The sequence below is a fragment of the Lepidochelys kempii genome, chromosome 5 (genome assembly GCF_965140285.1).
Source record: "Lepidochelys kempii isolate rLepKem1 chromosome 5, rLepKem1.hap1, whole genome shotgun sequence".
NCBI classification, from domain to species: domain Eukaryota; kingdom Metazoa; phylum Chordata; order Testudines; family Cheloniidae; genus Lepidochelys; species Lepidochelys kempii.
This window is the reverse complement of record NC_136384.1, coordinates 76,081,912-76,098,196: the sequence shown is the minus strand read 5'-3', so window position 1 is coordinate 76,098,196 and position 16,285 is coordinate 76,081,912. Positions and strand designations below refer to the sequence as shown.

The following is a 16,285-nucleotide window of genomic DNA, read 5'->3' as shown; positions in this document are numbered from 1 at the left end:
TAGATCTAGTAAGTGCTTCTGTCACAAGTACCCCCCACTCCATAATCAATAATGCTAGTTGTGAAATCACAACAGCTTGATAAAAATCAGATGTTATTTGCCTAAATACATACCTGCTTATAAAAAAACTTAAGTTCTATTTTTGTTTATGTATGAAGTTAGTTACAATTCTTTTTACTCCTTTAAAAATTTGACTACTTACTTTTTAACAGTGATAAATTAACAACATGAACAATTAAATTTTTGGTAGCTAAGATAAAAAAGCCAGGGGTTCTTGGCTACATTGATCGCAGATAACTCCAGAGTGATGTGCGCAAAACATTGTGCAAGTCTAGTCACATGTGAGAGAATGGGAACGTGCTCATAGTTTGAGGGTTATATTCTCCTTTAATTAGGTTTTTCCCCATGTGAGCAGAAAAAGGAGTTTTAACTCTTAAGTTTCTGTGAAATCATACTGTCTGGACAAGTGGTGGGGTTGCCCCATCCCATAGAATGGGTAGTGGGTTCAATCCCCAGATTGGAGGCCTTCTGCAAACCAGGCACTGCCATGCTATTTTCTGGCACCCATGTTAATTGGTGCTTCAAAGGAAGTCTTTTTGACACTGAAGGGAATAGCCTGTACAAGACAGACAACAGGTCCCCAATATCTTAAATAGGTAAACCCCCTGAGTTTCCGGGGGGAAGATTTATGGACAGTGGGCATCTGCTTGGCCCTGACCACACTAATATGAAAAGTTCAAACCCCACAGAGCACCTTCTATGGAATTGGGAAAAGGTTGTTGTTGCCACAGAGCTAACACTTCCTCTGATATCACTTCCCTGAGCACACACTGTCAGCAAGGAGACAACTGGGGCCCTGGTTATTATGTATTTGGGTTAGAATTTCTAGTCTACCTTTCTTCTTAAGCAGCCATCTTAATGTGTAGCAAATCTTTGTTTCTACCCTCTAGTTAGTCTTTTTAACAACATAGGGATACATTCCTTCCCTCCCGTCCCACCACCCCCTTCATCAATTTTTGAGTTTGGGAACAGTCCAAATACAATGTGAACTGGTTTTAGAGAATTAATACAGCTGAACATCTGCTATGCCCTTTAAATTATTCCAATGAGATTAACTTGGGTAAACATAGAAACTGTTCATAAATATCTGATCATCTCCGCAGCAATTTGTTGATAATGAAGTGTGCTTCTCCCATGAAAGTTTTGCTCAAACTAAATGGAATGGTAAATATTTCTTAAATATGAAGTTGTATGGTTCAGTTGTTACTTTGATGTCAGAATAGCCATGGTACTAGGTGGTAATTTGGTCTGAAGTGCATTGCTATTACTTTCCTGGCAGCTGACACAGCACCAGTCCTTAACGCAGCAATTCACTGTCTCACTCTGAATTAAAAAAGAAAAGGAGTACTTGTGGCACCTTAGAGACTAACAAATTTATTTGAGCATAAGCTTTCGTGAGCTACAGCTCACTTCATCGGATGCAAGCACTCTGAAGTGCTACTTGTCACTAGATTCTGCATGTTCCTCCAAAATAAGTTGCAAAAATATATATTTTAGGCCTTACTTAAAGATTCGGAATGGTTGGGACGTGTAACAGTTATATTGTACATGGTCACGATATACACATAGCAGAAGTATGGATCATGCAAGAAGTAACACCCGTAGCTACATACAGAATAAGAAAACACACACATTATGCAGACATATCAACAGATCAGAGGTTCAGAAACTGAGAAAAGCCAGGAAATACTGAGTCAAGGCTGAAACATTCTTACTGACAGGATCAAATCCGCACAGACACACCCCTGGAACCCCGACCTGGGATATTCTATCTACTACCCAAGATCCATAAACCTGGAAATCCTGGGCGCCCCATCATCTCAGGCATTGGCACCCTGACAGCAGGATTGTCTGGCTATGTAGACTCCCTCCTCAGGCCCTACGCTACCAGCACTCCCAGCTACCTTCGAGACACCACTGACTTCCTGAGGAAACTACAATCCATCGGAGATCTTCCTGATAACACCATCCTGGCCATTATGGATGTAGAAGCCCTCTACACCAACATTCCACACAAAGATGGACTACAAGCCGTCAGGAACACTATCCCCGATAATGTCACGGCTAACCTGGTGGCTGAACTTTGTGACTTTGTCCTTACCCATAACTATTTTACATTTGGGGACAATGTATACCTTCAAATCAGTGGCACTGCTATGGGTACCCGCATGGCCCCACAGTATGCCAACATTTTTATGGCTGACTTAGAACAACGCTTCCTCAGCTCTCGTCCCCTAATGCCCCTCCTCTACTTGCGCTACATTGATGACATCTTCATCATCTGGACCCATGGAAGAGAAGCCCTTGAGGAATTCCACCATGATTTCAACAATTTCCATCCCACCATCAACCTCAGCCTGAACCAGTCCACACAAGAGATCCACTTCCTGGACACTACAGTGCTAATAAACGATGGTCACATAAACACCACCCTATACCGGAAACCTACTGACCGCTATTCCTACCTGCATGCCTCCAGCTTTCACCCTGACCACACCACACGATCCATCGTCTATAGCCAAGCTCTGCGATACAACCGCATTTGCTCCAACCCCTCAGACAGAGACAAACACCTATAAGATCTCTATCAAGCATTCTTACAACTACAATACCCACCTGTGGAAGTGAAGAAACAGATTGATAGAGCCAGAAGAGTTCCCAGAAGTCACCTATTACAGGACAGACCTAACAAAGAAAATAACAGAACGCCACTAGCCGTCACCTTCAGCCCCCAACTAAAACCCCTCCAATGCATTATTAAGGATCTACAACCTATCCTGAAGGATGACCCAACACTCTCACAAATCTTGGGAGACAGGCCAGTCTTTGCCTACAGACAGCCCCGCAACCTGAAGCAAATACTCACCAGCAACCACATACCACACAACAGAACCACTAACCCAGGAACCTATCCTTGCAACAAAGCCCGTTGCCAACTGTGCCCACCTATTCAGGGGACACCATCACAGGGCCTAATAACATCAGCCACACTATCAGAGGCTTGTTCACCTGCACATCCACCAATGTGATATATGCCATCATGTGCCAGCAATGCCCCCCTGCCATGTACATTGGTCAAACTGGACAGTCTCCACGTAAAAGAATAAATGGACACAAATCAGATGTCAAGAATTATAACATTCAGAAACCAGTCGGAGAACACTTCAATCTCTCTGGTCACGCGATTACAGACATGAAAGTTGCGATATTACAAAAAAACAACTTCAAAACCAGACTCCAGCAAGAGACTGTTGAATTGGAATTCATTTGCAAATTGGATACAATTAACTTAGGCTTGAATAGAGACTGGGAGTGGCTAAGTCATTATGCAAGGTAACCTATTTCCCCTTGTTTTTTCCTACCCCCCCATCCCCAGACGTTCTTGTTAAACCCTGGATTTGTGCTGGAAATGGCCCAACTTGATCATCATACACATTGTAAGGAGAGTGATCGCTTTAGATAAGCTATTACCAGCAGGAGAGTGGGGCGGGGGAAGAGAAAACCTTTTGTAGTGGAAAACACCCATTTTTTCATGCTTTGTGTGTATAAAAAGATCTTCTATACTTTCCACAGTATGCATCCGATGAAGTGAGCTGTAGCTCACAAAAGCTTATGCTCAAATAAATTGGTTAGTCTCTAAGGTTTTCTTTTTAGGATGAACATGGTATTTGAAGGTCACTCACAATTCAGAGAATCCTGTTAAAGACCATATCAGGTGCAATACCTGGGTACAGAATTAGTTAGGATTTAGTTTCATCCACAAAGTGTCAGTTTAAGCCATCCCATAATAGAATTTCATTTGGCTGTGTGAATTTTTTCTATATATTAAAGGGGAAGGTGAAGGTGCCAGGAAAGAGTACAATCCCAAAGGTTAATAGAAGCAAGAAGGATCAAGCATAAATACAAAAAATCATAAATCCAGAATTTTGGAAAAATCTTTTATAAAGATCACAGTCTGTAAAGTAAAGCTGCCTATATCTGACTATAGCTTTCAAAGCCAGTATGTAAATGGCAGATAAATCAAAGTCATGCTGATTTCACTAAAGTTATGACAGCCTTTACATAAAGCATTATGTATTCCTGAACAGTTCTTCCAGTATATTCTGCAGACAGCATTTTCCTGAACACCAGGCATGCATGTTTTCTCATTTCACTCTAAGATATTTATTGTCAACACCACAAAATCTCATTATCTATTGATATTTCAGTAACTTTTTCACTGTGTTATTCCCAGCAAGAGACATACTGCCTAAGCAGACAAGCTTCGTTTCTCTCCTTAGAGAGGGTTAACAGTGTAATTCTATAAGTTATCACACAGCACTTTCTGAGCAATCATATTTTATTCTTAAGGTAAAAGCAATAAAGAGAAAACAATTCCACACAATCCCACGTACATAAACATTTGAATTTTTACAGTGGGCTCCTAAAATATTAAAAACTTAATCCAATAAGGTTCATTCAGGATACCACAAAAAATTGCCATCAATTTTATGTTCCTTTTAGGAAAGCTGCCACCATGGGGGAAATAAAACAAAACACACACACAAGTCTGTTCACATTTTAAGTACATTTTATAGGACACTGATTTATGCAACACAATCAGTGAAATCTCAGCCTGGCAAACCCCTTGAACACATGTATAATTTTGAGCACACAAGTAGTCCCCTTTAAGTTAGTGGGACAACTCACATATTTAAAATTACACATGCTCTACATGTGCTTAAGTGCTTTGCAAGATCTGGGCCTAACATCTACCTACCCAAACATCCTCAATTCCTAAATATCTTCTTCTCATTAACCATGCCTTAAATTATACAGATGTATGTATTATAATAGAGAGAAACGGTGGGTGAACATATCTTTTGTTGGACAGATTTCTCTTGGTGAAAGTCACAAGCTGAGAAGTTGGCCTAATAAAACATATTACCTCACCCATCTTGTCTCTCTAATATCCTGGGACCAACATGGCTATAACAATACTGCAAAAAACATATGTATTATAACAGCAATTACAAAGTTTCTGTAAGACTTCAGATATTGGTACTGAATGTCTTTTTATTGTTTGTGAAGACCCTAGAATATTTAAAAAAAAAAAAAAAAAAAAAAAAAAAAGACCATGAGTCAACATCTCAGGGAGACCTGGAAGTCTTAGTTAGTGAGACACTGCAAATTTCACAGTTCTGTTAATCATGGTCTCGTTTTTTGTTTGTTTGTTTTTAACAGAAAACTGCTGTGCCAAGCAAATACCCCAAGTTCTATACAAAAAGTCAGCTTCTTCAAGAGTGGGGGAGAATTACTTTGCAACAAAAAAAAATTTCAACTGCTCGTTTCATTCTCTGGATCATCAGAGTTACCACTGGAACTCTCTCCAGAGCCTCACTGCAGTCACCATGCAACTGCTTTTCAAAAGTTCCAGCAAATTCTTTTGCCAAGCAAGGAGACAGATTCTGGACATTCATCTTGGCTTTCATTTTAAGAAAAGGACCCCAAAATGGTACAGGTTCCCAGGGACAGGTGTTTGACATATTCTCCCACAATTCACTCCACTATCAGAAGGCCTTTAAAGACCTCCCATAAGCCACTACTTCAGGTAGTTATGCTGGAACCTCTGGAATAGATACCTAGATGGCAGCACAACTGCCACCAGTGTAGTGAAAGTGTATTGTAGTAAAACTGGTTGATCAACTATGAGAGTTGCTAATTAAGTGCCATGCCATCAGGGTGCTGATCAGCTAATGAGTTTGTTCTGATGAGATAACACTTCAAAATTGGTTGAGAGTCCAGTGTATCCCTGAGGAGGCTTTAAAGGAAGGAATTAAACTGCCTTGAACTAGTTGGTTCCATTTTTAATGACACTACTAAAGCAGTATTTTTCTAATTTACCTCAGCCCTTCAAATATTCGTACTCCAAACAGTAGTCACCTCTGAGCTCTTAAATAACTGTACTCCTAACAACTTGGCAGAAAGGATGAGATGGCAGTATTTTATAACAACCCCTCCCCCCCCCCACAAGTTACTGAAAGCAGCAAACGAAAATGGCCTGTTTCAGCAGTCAGTTTGATTGTGCTTGGATTATGCTGCAGAGGTTTGGCACATCCGCAGAGTGGCTAAGGACCGACAGAAATAAACAATACAAAGTTTAAGGGTGATATTGCTATCAGCGGTTGTACCAAAAAATACACTGATGAAGAACTTTAGGTACAACAGAAAAAATCTGAAAAAACTGAAATGATCCTGAAATTAAGAGGGTTTTTTTCTCATTAAGAAACAAAATTTAGCTGAAAGGTATGGCTTCTGACAGCACAGACCAAACTTGGATAAAAAACTGATAATTTTTTTTGGCAAGTTTGAAGACTTGCGTATTTGACAACTGGTATATTTAATTAGCATCAGAAAAAAGTCCATCCGTTGAGTTAAATTTATGTCCAAGACAAGAACTCTGGGCATTGTCACTAATTTGTAAAGCACTGCAGCAGACTGAAGTTATTTAACTCATCCTCAGCTTCAACAGATAAACCAGATGGGCCCATCCTATTCCAGTGACAAAGAACAGTCATACAAAACCTTGAAAGAGCCAGTTCCCAGTGCTAGTGAGAAAAAACTTAGTGCTCCTCTGCCAATTCAGCCCACTGGGAAAAAATACTTCCTGATCACAAAACAGGCACTTGGACAGACCTGCAGCATCCTAAAAACTCAGCTCCAATCCTATGACTTACAGAGAGGGGGAGGAGGTGGAAGTTAGCAAAGGAAACAAAAACTTCCCCAGATGACAGGAAGAGGTTTAAATTGGGGGCGGGGGGGGGTGCAGTGGCGGGAGAAGTGCAGGTCCAATTAGCATGCCACTCTCCTCCACCCCCGTTGTCCAATGAAAGGTGGAGAGCACATGGAGGAGGAAGGGCCCAGCCTTGGTACGTGCTCTGCCTTCACACACACACACACACCCTCCCTCCCTTCTTTCTGGGTTGTTTATCCCACTGACAGTTCAATCAATACCCACACCCAGAGAAACCGGGCCAGTGGGAAGAAAAACTCTTAAAGCCAGGATTTGTTTTTAAATTAGCCTTGTAAGAAAGAAAGGAAAGGCGGCCTTGTAGATTACTTTGCACATCCTAGAAGGATGTCATGGCTTCCAACTTTGTCTGCATCAGCCTTCACATAGAGCAGGCAACAACACTGGCAGGATACCATGCTCTCTGCAAATGGGTGATCCGAAGGGAGTACTCTACGCTTCAAGGGCAGGAGAATTAATGAATGAATGAAGAAAGCAAGCTTGAGAGCTGATCATAAATACTTAATACAGTCAAGTAAAAAAAGGCCAAAAAAATTTCTTTCAACTGCCACCAATAATATCTTAGTCATTTAAAATTGAAGTCAATTTTCAAATATTTAGTTTTGCAGCTTGTTTCCTTTCTTATGCTGACTTCTATGTCAATGACTACTTATTTACCCTTACTAAGCAATTGCTCATGCACTTAAATGTTCAACAGGAAACACAGGAGGGCTATAGTACTGGGAGGCCTTCCCAGTGGGAAAGCAGGGTTCTCTTCTAGAGTGAAGGTCACCAGAGCAGGGCAGAAGTTGGTCCTGGGTTATGGTGTTCCAACTGCTATAGGGCTGTGTGAGTAAAAATTCATGTTAATCAGAGGCTAGGCATTTAACAGACCGAGGAGTCTGTTGAGTGACAATATCCAATTGAAAGTTTCAATCTTTTCCCAAGCTACAAATGAAAATGTGTTATTGGAGGAAAAAACCTACTACTATAGAGGACCCATGGACTACAGATATGAGAGCAAAAGTGTTAACCAGATTTTCGCGCATAAGAAAGTATCATGACAGGCTAAATCTGTGAGGGTTTATTATTGGTTGTTTAATGAAACAGTTTCCGAGAAATGGGGAGGAGCAAGTCCTATGTGACAAACAAAATGAGTCAACCAGCTCTGAGAAGTTGATAATTCCCTCAGGGTCACTGAGATGCCTATTAGAGTTTTCTGAAATAATATGCTTAATCTGTGCGTAACCCCCAAGGAGCTTACTTGGTTCCTGAAGCTCTGTGTGCTTGGATCTCGGAGAGAGGCACACTTTGTCTTGGAGGAAGGGGGGGTCAAGAGCAGAATCAGTCTGCTAGGCAACCAAAAGGGAGACAGGAGAGACATTTTTGAGCAATAGGAGCCTGTCAGTCAGAGGAGGATAGTAGCATGCCTGGCTGGCCCGCAGCACACCTGCTCAAAGGAGGAGCAGTGTCTGAGAGAAAGGAGGAGGGTAGAGGCAAATAATTGACAAGTAAAAGCCTGGGAAGAAAAGGTAGCCTGTCCAGTAGGAAGGTCCTCAATGAGATGCCCATGCCTAGGAGCACTGTGAGAGAGGAGAAGCCATTTTGGAGTAGTCCAGAGCCAGTCACTGTAAAGGGAAGGACTTGCTGGGTGGTAAGCTGATGAGTCCCAGGCCTGCATGCCGGGTTTTCCCTGAGGACTGGAAGCAAGATCCCTCAGGTTGGTCCTTTCCCTGTTAGAAGTAACTCCCAGTGTATAGAAATTTTGGGGGAAAATTCCCTACCCACTCAGGCGGTTAGTGCTCCTGCTCTCTAGATAAACTCTGTACAACGTGGCAAGTACTGCTCTTCCTGATAGTTCTGGGCTGCCTGCCTTCTGAAAATGTATCTGAGCACTAGGGTAGGAGATCAGAATTGAGTTTAGTAGAGTTATTATAATTTGCACCTGCATCCCTTTGTGGAACAGAAGCAGTCTGATTCCTGCATGAAGAGCATCCCTGCCAACTGTGATGGTGAGTCCTCCTGAAGTTGCTGAGGAGTCCAGATTAACCTCTTAACCTGAAGATCATCTGTGGAGTTGAGAGTGCAGCATCCTTTAGTTAGATAGTCAGGGAAATTATTTGGGAGATCCCCTATTCCCTGAACTGTGTCCTCAAGGTAGGAGGTAAGGGTAGGGGATTTTATTACCTCCTGCCTCTCAAATCTATAGTGGGATTTACCATTTTATCCCAAATTAGTGTCTTTTGGGCTGTACTGAACTCAGTCAGCCAAGCTGCTTTTCTGCTACAGAAGATATTGTTGTCACAGGTCATTGAGGGCCCCTACAAAGTCCACATACCAATGTGGCACTAAATTTTACTCTTGCTGCATCAGGTTACACAAGCTAGGGAAATTCATGGGTATTGTCAGTATCGGCACCAGTGAACTTGAGAATAGTGTTTTACCCTGTTCTATTTACTTTCAGTTTATTAAACTCAATATAGTCAACAGAGTATGTTCTTTCTTGGGAGTCTCCAACTATCTGGCAAGGAAGCAGGGATTACCTTGTGGTTAGAACTTTCCTTCCGAGCTGCCCTGGTTATAGTGACAGGATGTGGGATCCAGAAAAACCCAGGCCTGTCCATCAAAACCCTAAGGAGATTGGAGCTAAAGGAGGTAACTGGGTGAACAGGGCCGCTACATGTGTTTCAATAGCTAAGTGTGGTTACTTATTACCCTGCTGAGTAAAGCTTTGGTAAGGAGTATTTGCCAAGCCAGTCGGAACTAGCTGGGTACAATTTACTAAATAGGCCAGCTCTTATCCTTAGGCAGTTGTGTTAAACTTCTTAATTAAGCAGTTATTTTTCTAGGAAACGTATTCAGTGTCACAGCTAAATACAAGGTGGACCCACCTCATCTCTTCCCCTCAAAGAGACATTTGCCCTTATATGGGCAAGCAAAATAGCGTTGTCTAGAAGGAAGGACAGCAGTCCACGATCTTAGCTAGATGGCTACTCTAGAAACAGTTTACGCCATGCAATTAGCAAAAAATTAGCAGAAACTTGAGATGCATCAGTAACTTTTAGAAAAATCTGAACTAGTGAAAGACTTCATTTCTTGGTGGTTTAGAAAATGTTGGCATTGAATTACATTTCTGAAGTCTCTTCTATAATACTGTAGTACAAACTAATGAGCAAAATGATAGAAAAGTCAAATAGCCTAATTGATAGGAAGCCAATTCAAAATCTTCATGCATAGCAGCTTCCATTGTTTTAATCTAATGAGTCCTCAGAAGGAAGAGTTGAGTGCATGGGAATTAAAGAATAATTAAAAATAAAAGCACAGATGGGTCCACTTTTGGCAGAGAAAACTTGCATTCATTTTTTAATAGTTCTTTGCCTGCTCCTAGAATTTGGAGATCCCCCCCCCACACACACACACCAGAATTCTATCAACTGAATGATTTCTTAGAGAATGTATTAAGAAATATCATTCTTGTTTTCTCCTGGGAAATAGGGTGGGGTGAAAGGAGGTGCCCTGCATTCCTCCCTATTAAGTATTTATTTTATCACAAATAGCAATGTCTGATTCAGTAGATAAAATCTCAATCTAGAGGTTTCTTATGCCAAACTGGAATGATATGCAGATGATGAGACACCAACTGAATCAAACAGCTGAAATGTTTCTGCAGTTTCTCATTTTTGGAACATTTGTTTTGGCAAAATATTTAGTAAATGAATGGGGAATGAGATTTCATGTAAACAAAGTAGCATAATTTATACATTCAAAGAATATCGATGTCCTGAATTACTAGAACATAAAAAAAATGCAAAGGGTGGAACAAGTTTTAGGAATACAAGAATTGTTCTGCTGTTAGATACCTCTGGCATCTCCCCACATCTATGTCCAAGTAAATCTAACAGCTTCGTAAGACACTGACCCTAGTTGCTCCTTGTCCTGAACTGATGGAGGACTGGGGCTGGACTGCTTGCCACTGGTAATGGCTGCTGCTTGCCCCAGACGGGGAGAGGGATCTCAGTGCTTCTTGTTATCAGCAAGAAGGTATGCTCTGTTTGAGCTGCTGGCCCTAGCTGGTTGCCTTGCTCCCTGGCTGACGAGACCCTGGCTCTGTTCTGATTGCAGGTCACAGGCACCTGTGGTGAGGGGGAAAATGGCTAAAGTGTCACACTATGGTGCTTTAGTCATAGCTCCAAAGGCCATGGAGAAGTTGTTGGACTTTGTTCCAGAATACATCTCTCGTGTTAGCCCTTCAGGATAGCTCTTTGATTAGAGGCCTGGAGGACTCTTAACCATTGAGATACTAGCTAGTGTGACACAGATGACAGCAACGCAGCCTAGAGTATCTCCTCTGCTCTCTCTGGCCCTAATGCAGCAAAGTATTTAATGTGCTTAAATCCCATTGAAAATTGGACACGTGCTTAAGTGTTTTCTTGAACTGAGGTCCAAATCAGGAGGTTCCTAGATAGGAGCAGCTCAGAAAGCAGGTAACAGGATCTTTCTCGCCAAATTAGAAGACTTTACCATACAAATGCAAACTGGTAATCAACCTCCCTCTTGAGCGGCCAATGGACAGGCAGATATTACAGACTGTACAAATATTGAAAAACATGCAGCCAAGATTATTGATTTGCTGTATAAAAGTTTCCTAACCCTTGTGCTCCTTAACAAGCACAGAGTCTCAAGTTTTATGTTCTACAAGGCCTTGGAAAAAATATATTTCAACTCTGTGCTTGTGCACACACCTGCACATGCAAAGAGTCACTAGCATAAAATCTCTGTTTTTCCTTCTGATTTTACTTGCCAAGATCAGGCTGCAATAAGTCATCATACTTTTGCTACCAAGGGACTCTGTTACATTAGTTTCAGAGTAACAGCCGTGTTAGTCTGTATTCGCAAAAAAGAAAAGGAGTACTTGTGGCACCTTAGAGACTAACCAATTTATTTGAGCATGAGCTTTCGTGAGCTACAGCTCACTTCATCGGATGCATGCCGTGGAAACTGCAGCAGACTTTATTTATACACAGAGAATATGAAACAATACCTCCTCCCACCCCACTGTCCTGCTGGTAATAGCTTATCTAAAGTGATCATCAGGTGGGCCATTTCCAGCACAAATCCAGGCCCTCTCACCCTCCACCCCCCCACACAAATTCACTCTCCCGCTGGTGATAGCCCATCCAAAGTGACAACTCTTTACACAATGTGCATGATAATTAAGTTGGGCCATTTCCTGCACAAATCCAGGTTCTCTCACCCCCTCACCCCCCTCCCAAAAACCACACACACAAACTCACTATCCTGCTGGTAATAGCTCATCCAAAGTGACCATTCTCCCTACAATGTGCATAATTAAGGTGGGCCATCTCCAGCATTGTTACATTAGTATTCACTAAACAAAGAAATGATAAATAATTTTGCATTTAAACAGTGTTTGTATACTCATTACTGTAAAATAGGTCAGCATTAGTTCAAAGTGGTGAATATATAATTTAGTAACTTTTAAAAAAGGAAGTTAACTGTATCTGGTCTCTATATAACTGCTAGAGCAGACGCACGATGACTGAAGTAAATGGAAAGTGGATTAATCAGGAAAAATATCCTATTACACAATGTACCTTTAAGAATTTTGTATTAAAAAGGAGGATGAAGGGAGGAAAAACAACAAGTCCAGAGGAAACCAAAATCTTGGATTAGCAAATTAATTCTGCAACAGTGAGAAATGGAGAACAAGGACTTCGCTTTTACATACATGCATGTTTGCTTATAGAAAAAGTCCTTCTGTTGGTAATCTAACAGATATACTTCAATATTTGCAAATGGATGTCTACCATTTTTACTATAAAATCTGTGCATTTCTATTGAGATAGAACAAAATCAGTTCTATATGTGCATACAGTACCCAATTCATAGCGTCTGAAGTTACAGATCACAGCTTTTCATATCTGAAGTCAGGTCTACACTAAAAAGTTTGGTCAACCAAGCTACTTTGCTCAGCAGTGTGAAAAATCTACACACCTGAGCAATGCAGTTAAGCTGAGCCAACCCCCAGTGTAGACAGTGCTAGACTGACAGAGAAATTCTTCTGTTGACCACCTACCACCTCTTGGCAATGCAGATTAACTACAGGGATGGGAGAACCCCTCCCATCACTGTTGTGACGGTCTATGCTGAAGCATTACAGCAGTGCAGTTGCAGCGTTTCTAGTGAAGACAGACTGAGTTTCTAACCCTTTTTTGGAGGTTAGGACCTTTAACCCTGGAGGTTATTTACCCCACTGCCACACCCACATGTACTATAACTCCCAGTTTCTTTTGCTCTGTAGCAGTTTCTGCTGTGCCCATCCCAGCATGTACTGGAGCCAGTAAGACTGTTCTCTCTCCTCCACCCTCTCACTCACCCAGTTCCTTGGAAAACCAATTATTGTGTATTACCCCTGTTATATGCCTGGAATCCAGGAGCACAAGGAGCTGAAATACAAGTCACTCCCAAATTTAAATTTCCTCCATGATGAGGCAACATTGCACTGATCTACCTACAGGAAAAACAAAACATTGGCCCCCCTCTGACAAGACAGCCTATAAACATCAGCATGACAGTTTTTAGGAATGCAGGTAAGGTAACAGATCATACAGACAAAATCTGCCTTAGGTTTTTATACAGCATGTCACAATTCAGGGAAACTACATTTGTATTTCCCCTCAGTGGTTCAGTAAAGGCACAACTCTCAGGCTTCTGACTCTCTAGCTGTTGCCTTTCTGGGTGGAGACCTGTGTGCCTCTCCCTCCTGATCCGAGTATTTCTAGGCTGAACAGTTGCCTGCCTTGTGTTATGTGCAGCAAGACAGCTTGCTTTCTCTTCAAAGACTAGTAACAGTCTAATCACCCGTTATAAATTACCACACAGTGCTTTATAGTTTATTTTTAAAGGTAAAAGCACTACAGAGAAAATATATTAAAAACCACCACCCAGCACTGCCTCTCCTTCCCCTCAGTCTCCACAAGAGCTGTGGTTGGTGTCAGTCCCTCCAACCCTTCCCTAAGTATTGGGGTCCTCCCTGGACTGGAAGTCTTGTCCCTTTGCTGAATCAGAACAAAAGCCAGGAGTCAATGTAACCTGGTGTTATTTATTCCCAATGTCCTTGCTTTGTCTGCTGGTCTCTAGGGTCTCCATCTTGAACCTTTCAGGACGGTGAATATGTAATTGGCTAGAAAATGGGTCCCTCCCCAGGACAGAGCTTCAAAGGGCTGATAACAGGAAGAATTAGATTAGCACATCCCCTCCTCAGAGAAACTACATGCAATCTCACAATAGCACATAGACAATTATATTTTTATGACAATGAATTCCAAAGATGTTAAACTTAAAAAGTTTTGTCCAAAATATTTTGTTATATCAGTTTCACCACCACGCATCATCATCATCGTATCAGAGTGCTAGACTATTAATAGCAAGTGGACTTCATGGAGTCTCTGGCTTTTCTCCCTTTTCAAGGTTTCTGAAAGAGGTGGAGTTAATTTTTTGTTTGTTTGGCTCCAGTCTGTTGTTGTTGTTTTAAAGTTTGCCTGTTTTTTGGGTGGATGTTTTTGTGTTTTATTTATTTGCCGGTGGCGGCAGGGAGGCTGTCAGTGTTGTGACAGCTTCCTCTTTTTCGAAGAGCTCATAGTTATTATGAGGAAAAAGAATGAGAGAGGAATCAGATGTTAATGCCTAGATGGTTGCCAATACTAGATTAAAACAAATTAGGCATTTAATTAAATTTTAGAAGCAAATTTTCATACACCTTCTCCTACCCTCGAACATAAATAAAACCCACATTTGGTCAGATAAAACAGGCTCATCTTTTCACTTTTCCATACCAACACTGCAACACTATTTTTTATTGCTCAAGAAACAAACAATTAGGAAGAATGCAAGATAAATAAAAACAATTATAATTCAGAGTTTAAGAAATAAACAGATTTTAACCAATTTGTTTTTAAGATAGCATCTTTCATTAAAAGTATCACAAAAGGCTTTCCAGGGAGAAGTAGAATAGTACTAGAAGTAAATAGAAGTAAATTCTGGTCTGGTTTTCTCACTTTTAACATGCATCCTAATGTTCTTTTTAGATACCTCTAGCCTTGGAGCAACTAAAATAATCCCAACCATGTTAATATTTCTTCCAGAAATGCAATTACAGACAACCCTTATTTTTTTATATTCTATACATGCTTTTTTGCAAGGAAACCAAGTTCCACCAATTACATAAATTAACATTTGATGCAGCCCTGCCAAAACTGCACAAAACTGTAATTAAGCAATAAACCTGGGAAACTTAACTGAAAGGTTAAGTATTTCCATGCATTCAATTAAATAGCACTCTTCATCTTCTATGCAGGGAGAAACAGAGTTTGCATAGGTGCTCAGACAAAAGAGTGGACACAATCTACATATACTAACTTGCTGCAGATGAAGTAGTCACTTGAAAAAAGTAAAATATCCTCTTAGCTGTACAGATGCCAGTTTAAACTGGTTTGATCCCATCAGAACCCAGAGACCAAGAAAGCTTATATCATTTACAAACTTTGAAAAAATGTTTTATGACCCTTTTACTCCTACTTTTTCCTTAGGTTTTGAAATTGAGCTTGTAGACTAGGTGCATCTTCTCTGAATTGAGTTTGTATCCATTCTTACTTTAAAAAATATTTATTAGAAAACATTTTCTCATTCATCTATTTTTGAAAAAAAAAATGGAGATATCTACCGTTTTCTCTTGCTACCATTTGCTTTTTATCCTGAGATGTTTCAAGTATCTGTCTACTAGATTCATCTATTAGGTAATTGTTAAAAAAAGCACATATTTTTTGTACACCTCTGTGTAGTCACAAGTTTAAATTAAAAAAGGATTTTTATTTTTTAAAACCACACACAAATGCCAGTGACAGATTTATCTTTTTCAGTAGAAACAGTACATCCACCAGACTCTGCTGTACAGAATATTTTTTTGGGGGGAAGAACCTAGTTCATATGTGAACTGAAGGTGGTACTCTGGCCTCTCACATACACTTAATTACTCTGGTGAGGATGCTGGCCATCCTAGAGACACTCAATGAACGGATTCCTAGTCAGACTACTAAGTGTTACATTTATTTGAGTTGCAGTTTAGAGATATCCTTTTCCTCTACCATACATATCAAATACCATTCACTCCACAGTAGATCTGAAAATTTCACTTTCAAAGGCAAGGGGGCAAATAGTTATTTTGTCAAATTGTATATTGTGCTACCTTAGCGTCCCTGGATTATGAACGTTACCAAGTAGCTTTTTCATATGTGCAAGTTCAGACTTTGAGAAAACAGGTGATAATGGATAAAGAATGGTTTTGCTTTTGTTAATGTTTTTTAGTTCATTTGCTCAGTTTCCCTTAAAGTAACTGTGCACAATCTACAGAAACAAAGTCAAGCTATTTCCAGATAC

At 40.6% G+C, this 16,285-nt stretch overlaps 1 protein-coding gene and 1 long non-coding RNA gene across 3 annotated transcripts in view; one reads left to right on the top strand and one right to left on the bottom strand.

The window, feature by feature from the left end:
• The window catches only part of LOC140911543 (uncharacterized), a 115,754-nt gene extending 108,982 nt beyond the window's left edge, over positions 1 to 6,772 (top strand). Inside the window, exon 4 of the long non-coding RNA XR_012159041.2 lies at positions 5,284 to 6,772. This is a non-coding gene — a long non-coding RNA (uncharacterized LOC140911543). The remainder of the gene's footprint in view (positions 1 to 5,283) is intronic.
• The window catches only part of TNFAIP8 (TNF alpha induced protein 8), a 107,016-nt gene that overhangs the window by 72,348 nt on the left and 18,383 nt on the right, over positions 1 to 16,285 (bottom strand). The window contains exon 1 of one of the 2 annotated variants that reach the window (XM_078852853.1): positions 8,775 to 8,793. The exons of the other annotated variant lie outside the window; for it this stretch is intronic. The gene's annotated coding sequence lies outside the window, so the exon portion shown is untranslated. Of the gene's footprint in view, positions 1 to 8,774; positions 8,794 to 16,285 lie in introns of those variants that run through there. 2 annotated transcript variants of the gene reach the window in all.